General features: G+C 46.8%; 1 long non-coding RNA gene across 1 annotated transcript; it reads left to right on the forward strand.

The window, feature by feature from the left end:
- The first annotated feature begins 369 nt into the window (after positions 1-369).
- LOC135563004 (uncharacterized) lies at positions 370-6,364 on the forward strand. The gene is made up of 2 exons (XR_010460189.1): positions 370-739; positions 5,397-6,364. It is a non-coding gene; the product is annotated as an uncharacterized LOC135563004 (long non-coding RNA).
- The last annotated feature ends 905 nt before the right edge of the window (positions 6,365-7,269 follow it).

The following is a 7,269-nucleotide window of genomic DNA, read 5'->3' on the forward strand; positions in this document are numbered from 1 at the left end:
AGGTAGCTAGCTAATATACTGGTACATACTGCTGTAATGATATGCTATGTGGTTCATAAGGACAGTGTAGCTAATAAATTGTCAGCCAACATAATGTGTAATGTAACTTATTTGAAAAGTCATGACTTTATTACAGTAGCAAGCTACTCCTTGGTCGTTAGGGCATATCTGGTCTGTGATAGGTTTTTTTTCACACCTAGCTCAGCTAATATACTATTCTTTAGTAAAGGTTGAAAAGTCTATTGTTCAGCAATTAGCCCCAATCCCCAACTTGCAGCAAATTGCTGTACCCATCTCATTCCTTTCCCTCTTCCATGTGTCATCACTCTGCGCCTGAGTGTCTCACTTGTGGGCGTGCTGGCAGGATGTGGCAACATCTTCGGTTGTTTTTCAAGAATTCCGCATACAGTAACACGTTCGTATGAAGGTGTGGTAATTCACAGGCAAATTGTTATATTCTGTGGAGGTACATTTGTGTGTTTTTGTCGAGAGCAAAACCTTTTTTATTTTCAATCAAAAAATAATTGTTCTGAAAGCAACTTTTTTGCAACACAAAAGAAGTCATAGCGGACACCTACGAAAAAGGACTGTGTGAGGATGACATCTCAGGTTAGCAGCACTGGGCTGTATTGACGTATCCTGAACATGACATCTGCTACTTTCAGAGAGCTGATCAAGGGTTCGAAAATGTAGATATTGCCAGATGATTTACTGCTGGCAAAAGTGTCCATAACCAGAGGTAATTAAACTGTTCTGTGTTCTTTTTCTCTTTTCATCTCTGCCTGTCTTGTACATGGAACCTGTCTCACATGCATTAATTTAAAAAACCATAATTAAGATGTCAACTGCTAATTTTCAGATTTACACTACATAAACACAGACATTTTCATTGGACTATCTGTTGCTGCCAAGTCATGATTTCCCTGGGGGATACCTTGCAATAAACAAGTGGTGAGACACATACAGTTGACGTCGGAAGTTTACACACACTTAGGTTGGAGTCATTCAAACATCTACTTTGTGCATTACACAATACATTTTTCCAACAATTGTTTACAGACAGATTATTTCACTTATAATTCACTGTATCACAATTCCAGTGGGTCAGAAGTTTACATACACTGAGTTGACTGTGCCATTAAACAGCTTGGAAAATTCCAGAAAATTATGTCAAGGCTTTAGAAGCTTCTGATAGGCTAATTGACATCATTTGAGTCCATTGGAGGTGTACCTGTGGATGTATTTCGAGGCCTACCTTCAAACTCAGTGCCCCTTTGCTTGACATCATGGGAAAATCAAAAGAAATCAGCCAAGACCTCAGAAAAAGAAGTCTGATTCATCCTTGGGAGCAATTTCCAAACACCTGAAGATACCATGATCATCTGTACAAATAATAGTACGCAAGTACAAACACTATGGGACCACGCAGCCGTCATACCACGCAGGAAGGAGACGCGTTCTGTCTCCTAGAGATGAACGTACTTTGGTGCGAAAAGTGCAAATCATTCCCAGAACAACAGCAAAGGACCTTGTGAAGATGCTGGAGGAAACAGGTACAAAAGTATCTATATCCACAGTAAAATGAGTCCTATATCGACATAACCTGAAAGGTCGCTCAGCAAGGAAGAAGCCACTGCTCCAAAACCTCCATAAAAAAGCCAGACTACGGTTTGCAACTGCACATGGAGAAATGTCCTCTAGACTGATGAAACAAAAATAGAACTGTTTGGCCATAATGACCATTGTTATGTTTGGAGGAAAAAGGGGGAGGCTTGCAAGCCGAAGATCAACATCCCAACCATGAAGCATGGGGGTGGCAGCATCCTATTGTGGGGGTGCTATGCTGCAGGAGGGACTGGTGCACTTCACAGAATAGATGGCTTCATGAGGCAGGAAAATCATGTGGATATGTTGAAGCAACATCTCAAGACATCAGTCAGGAAGTTAAAGCTTGGTCACAAATGGGTCTTCCAGAGTGAGACAGTGTTAAAATGTTTTTTTTTTAAAACAAGGCTTAATCATGCTCTTTCTCTATCCATCTGTCACTCGTCTGCAGGTATGTTTTGAAGTGAGAGAGGAAGCCAGTCCCGTGATCGCCACCTCACCCGCTCTTAAGATAACCTTCGGGCCAACTGGGGGCCCAAGGCTGGTTAGGAGACACCGCAATTGTGATGAACTGAGAGAATATTAGGGTAGCTGGTGTGGGGGCTGTGCTTTGGCAAAGTGGGTGGGGTTATATCCTTCCTGTTTGGCCCTGTCCGGGGGTGTCCTCGGATGGGGCCACAGTGTCTCCTGACCCCTCCTGTCTCAGCCTCCAGTATTTATGCTGCAGTAGTTTGTGTCGGGGGGCTAGGGTCAGTTTGTTATATCTGGAGTACTTCTCCTGTCCTATTCGGTGTCCTGTGTGAATCTAAGTGTGCGTTCTTGTAACGACGTTCGTTTGTTGAAGGAAGAGAGTCAGACCGAAATGCAGCGTGTAGGTTACTCATGACTTTAATGAATGAAGACGGTACATGAAATAACTGATATAAGAAAACAACAAACGAAACGTGAAACCAATTACAGCCTATCTGGTGACTACAACACAGAGACAGGAACAATCACCCACGAATACAAAGCGAAACTAAGGCTGCCTAAATACGGTTCCCAATCCAAGACAACAAGAATCACCTGACTGATTGGGAATCGCCTCAGGCAGCCAATCCTATACCACACCCCTAATCAGCCGCGATCCCAAATAATACAAACCCCAATATGACAACAACATATAAACCCATGTCACACCCTGGCCTACCCAAACATATAACAAAAACACAAAATACAATGACCAAGGCGTGACAGAACCCCCCTAAGGTGCGGACTCCCGGACGCACCTCAAAACCATAGGGAGGGTCCGGGTGGGCGTCTGTCCATGGTGGCGGCTCGGGACGTGGACCCCACTCCATTAATGTCCTTGTTCCTCCCCTTCGCGTCCTGGGATAATCCACCCTCTCCGCCGACCATGGCCTAATAGTCCTCACCCAGATCCCCACATAACTGAGGGGCATCTCGGGACAGAGGGGCAGCTCGGGACAGAGGGGCAGCTCGGAGCTCGGGACAGAGGGGCAGCTCGGGACAGAGGCAACCCGGGACAGAGGGGCAGCCCGGGACTGAGGGGAAACCCAGTACTGAGAGGAAACCCAGTACTGAGAGGAAACCCAGTACTGAGAGGAAGCTCAGGCAGGTAGTAGGCTCCGGTAAATCCTGGCTGGCTGGCGGAACTGGAAGATTCAGGTTGACAAGCAGATCTGGAAGATTCTGGTTGTCGGGCAGATCTGGAAGAGACTGGTTGTCGGTCAGATCTGGAAGAGACTGGTTGTCGGGCAGATCTGGAAGAGACTGGTTGTCGGGCAGATCTGGAAGAGACTGGTTGTCGGGCAGATCTGGAAGAGACTGGTTGTCGGGCAGATCTGGAAGAGACTGGTTGTCTGGCAGATCTGGAAGAGACTGGTTGTCTGGCAGATCTGGAAGAGACTGGTTGTCTGGCAGATCTGGAAGAGACTGGTTGTCTGGCAGATCTGGAAGAGACTGGTTGTCTGGCCGATCTAGAAGAGACTGGTTGTCTGGCAGATCTGGAAGATCATGGCTGACTGGCACTTCTGGCGGATCCTGGCAGACTGGCGGCGCTGGGCAGACTGGCGACGCTGGGCAGACTGGCGACGCTGGGCAGACTGGCGACGCTGGGCAGACTGGGAGCACTGGCGACGCTGGGCAGACTGGGAGCACTGGCGACGCTGGGCAGACTGGGAGCACTGGCGGCGCTGGGCAGACTGGAGACTCCGGCAGCGCAGGAGAGGAGAAAGGCTCCGACAGCGCTAAACAGGCGGGAGACTCCAGCAGCGCAGGAGAGGAGACAGGCTTTGGCTGCGCTAAACAGGCGGGAGGCTCCGGCAGCGCAGGAGAGGAGACAGGCTCTGGCTGCGCTAAACAGGCGGGAGACTCCAACAGCGTAGGAGGGAAGGAAGGCTCTGGCTGTGTAGAACAGGCGAGGCGCACTGAAGGCCTGGTGCGTGGTGCTGGAACTGGTGGTATAGGATCGAGGACACACACAGGAAGCCTGGTGCGGGGAGCTGCTACCGGAGGACTGGTGTGTGGAGGTGGCTCTGGATAGACCGGACCGTGCAGGCGCACTGGAGCTCTTGAGCACCGAGCCTGCCCAAGCTTACCTGGCTCGATGCCCACTCTAGCCCGGCCAATAGGAAGGGCTGGTATGTGCCGCACCTGGCTCTGCACCCGCACTGGAAACACCGTGCGCTCCATAGCATAACATGGTGCCTGCCCGGTCTCTCTAGCCCAATGGTGAGCACAGGGAGTTTGCGCAGGTCTCCTACCTGGCATAAACATACTCCCTTCTAGCCTCCCCCCAATAATTTTTTTGGACTGCTTTTCCGGCTTCCAACCGCGTCGCCGTGCTGCCTCCTCATACCTGCGCCTCTCCGCTTTAGCCGCTTCTATTTCTTCCTTGGGACGGCGATATTCTCCAGGCTGAGCCCAGGGTCCTTTACCGTCTAATTCCTCCTCCCATGTCCAATTCTCCAAGTGGTGCAGCCTCTCCCACTGCAACTGCTCTTCACGATTAACAGGGAGAGTAGGCTCAGGTCTGACTCCTGACTCAGCCACTCTCTCTCTGCGCTCTCCCCCAATAAATATTTGGGGGTTACTTTCGGTTTTCGCTCTGCGTCGCCGTGTTTTCCTTTTTGACTCCATTCGTCTATAGCCCTCTTCGCATTGCTGCAGGGAATCCCAGGCGGGCTCCTGCACTCTCTCTGGGTCGGCCGCCCACCTGTCGATTTCTTCCCACGTCGTATACTCCATGCCTCTGATATCCATAACGTCCTCCCTTCGCTGCTCCTGCTGCCTGTTACCACGCCACTCGGTCCGTTTGTGGTGGGTGATTCTGTAACGACGTTTGTTTGTTGAAGGAAGAGAGTCAGACCGAAATGCAGCGTGTAGGTTACTCATGACTTTAATGAATGAAGACGGTACATGAAATAACTGATATAAGAAAACAATAAACGAAACGTGAAACCAATTACAGCCTATCTGGTGACTACAACACAGAGACAGGAACAATCACCCACGAATACAAAGCGAAACTAAGGCTGCCTAAATACGGTTCCCAATCCAAGACAACAAGAATCACCTGACTGATTGGGAATCGCCTCAGGCAGCCAATCCTATACCACACCCCTAATCAGCCGCGATCCCAAATAATACAAACCCCAATACGACAACAACATATAAACCCATGTCACACCCTGGCCTACCCAAACATATAACAAAAACACAAAATACAATGACCAAGGCGTGACAGTTCTCTAATTCTCTCCTTCTCTCTTTCTTTCTCTCTCTCGGAGGACCTGAGCCCTAGGACCATGCCCCAGGACTACCTGACATGATGACTCCTTGCTGTCCCCAGTCCACCTGGCCATGCTGCTGCTCCAGTTTCAACTGACCTGAGCCCTAGGACCATGCCCCAGGACTACCTGACATGATGACTCCTTGCTGTCCCCAGTCCACCTGGCCATGCTGCTGCTCCAGTTTCAACTGTTCTGCCTTACTATTATTCGACCATGCTGGTCATTTATAAACATTTGAACATCTTGGGCATGTTCTGTTATAATCTCCACCCGGCACAGCCAGAAGAGGACTGGCCACCCCACATATGCTCTCTCTAATTCTCTCTTTCTTTCTCTCTCTCGGAGGACCTGAGCCCTAGGACCGTGCCCCAGGACTACCTGACATGATGACTCCTTGCTGTCCCCAGTCCACCTGACTGTGCTGCTGCTCCAGTTTCAACTGTTCTGCCTTATTATTATTCGACCATGCTGGTCATTTATGAACATTTGAACATCTTGGCCATGTTCTGTTATAATCTCCACCCAGCACAGCCAGAAGAGGACTGGCCACCCCACATAGCCTGGTTCCTCTCTAGGTTTCTTCCTAGGTTTTGGCCTTTCTAGGGAGTTTTTCCTAGCCACCGTGCTTCTACACCTGCATTGCTTGCTGTTTGGGGTTTTAGGCTGGGTTTCTGTACAGCACTTTGAGATATCAGCTGATGTACGAAGGGCTATATAAATACATTTGATTTGATTTGATTTAATTCATTAATCATATGCTGTCTGCCTCTGTTCTTACCTCTTTCCCTTTCTGTCGTCTACACCTCTCTCCCCACCTGGTCCTTTGTTTAATAATGCACGCCAAATGTGCATTGAAGTACAGATTGAACTTGCATTTATATTACAATCATCATAATATTAATGCATTTATTATGTATTTATAACACCTGGATATTGAACTTCTTTCAATAAAGCGTTTCACATTCTCCACTGGTTGAAATGAAATATCTTATTGAAATACTATAATGTGTCCTCAGATTAATGCAGATGAAGGGAGTTAGATAAGCATCGTTTTTTTTTCTGTATATATGAATTACAAATCAATCATGTTTCTAGTCTATTGCATAGTTAAAATGTGTAATCATTGATGTCACAGGAGCAGGAGTGGTAAACATTGTTGAAGTGTATAATTGTAATACATACATGCAGACACAGCATCATTCAAAGAATGGAGTTTGACATGACTGAAAAATAATGTCTCAGAGATGCATACCTGAACCGCACCTTTATTTGCCAAGGAAGAGTATATGATGAGTGAATATATTCAATGTACAGGCTACAATGTGGGAATCTCATGCGTGGTAACTTGGCAGTAGAAAACCTAAACAGTATATTTGACCTCTCAGCTTCCCTCTCAAATCCAAAAATGTCAAACAGAAAACAGAAGAAAATGAACAACAATGACAAATGATTTGATGAAGAATGCAAAAACCTAACAAAGAAATTGAGAAACCTATCCAACCAAAAACATAGAGACCCAGAAAACCTGAGCCTACACCTTCGCTATGGTGAATCACTTAAAACAATACAGAAATACACGACGGAAAAAGAAGGAACAGCACGTTAGAAATCATCTCAATGTAATTGAAGAATCCATAGACTCTAACCACTTCTGGGAAAATTGGAAAACACTAAACAAACAACACAAAGAGTTATCTATCCAAAACAGAGATGTATGGGTGAACCACTTCTTCAATATTTATGTGTATTTATTTTCCCTTTTGTACTTTAACTATTTGCACGTAATATTACATTTGAAATGTTTTTTTTAGGAACTTTTGTAAGTGTTCCACTTGCTTTGGCAATGTTAACATATGTTCCCAAGCCAATA

This window comes from Oncorhynchus nerka, linkage group LG20 (assembly GCF_034236695.1).
Source record: "Oncorhynchus nerka isolate Pitt River linkage group LG20, Oner_Uvic_2.0, whole genome shotgun sequence".
In the NCBI taxonomy this organism is placed as follows: domain Eukaryota; kingdom Metazoa; phylum Chordata; class Actinopteri; order Salmoniformes; family Salmonidae; genus Oncorhynchus; species Oncorhynchus nerka.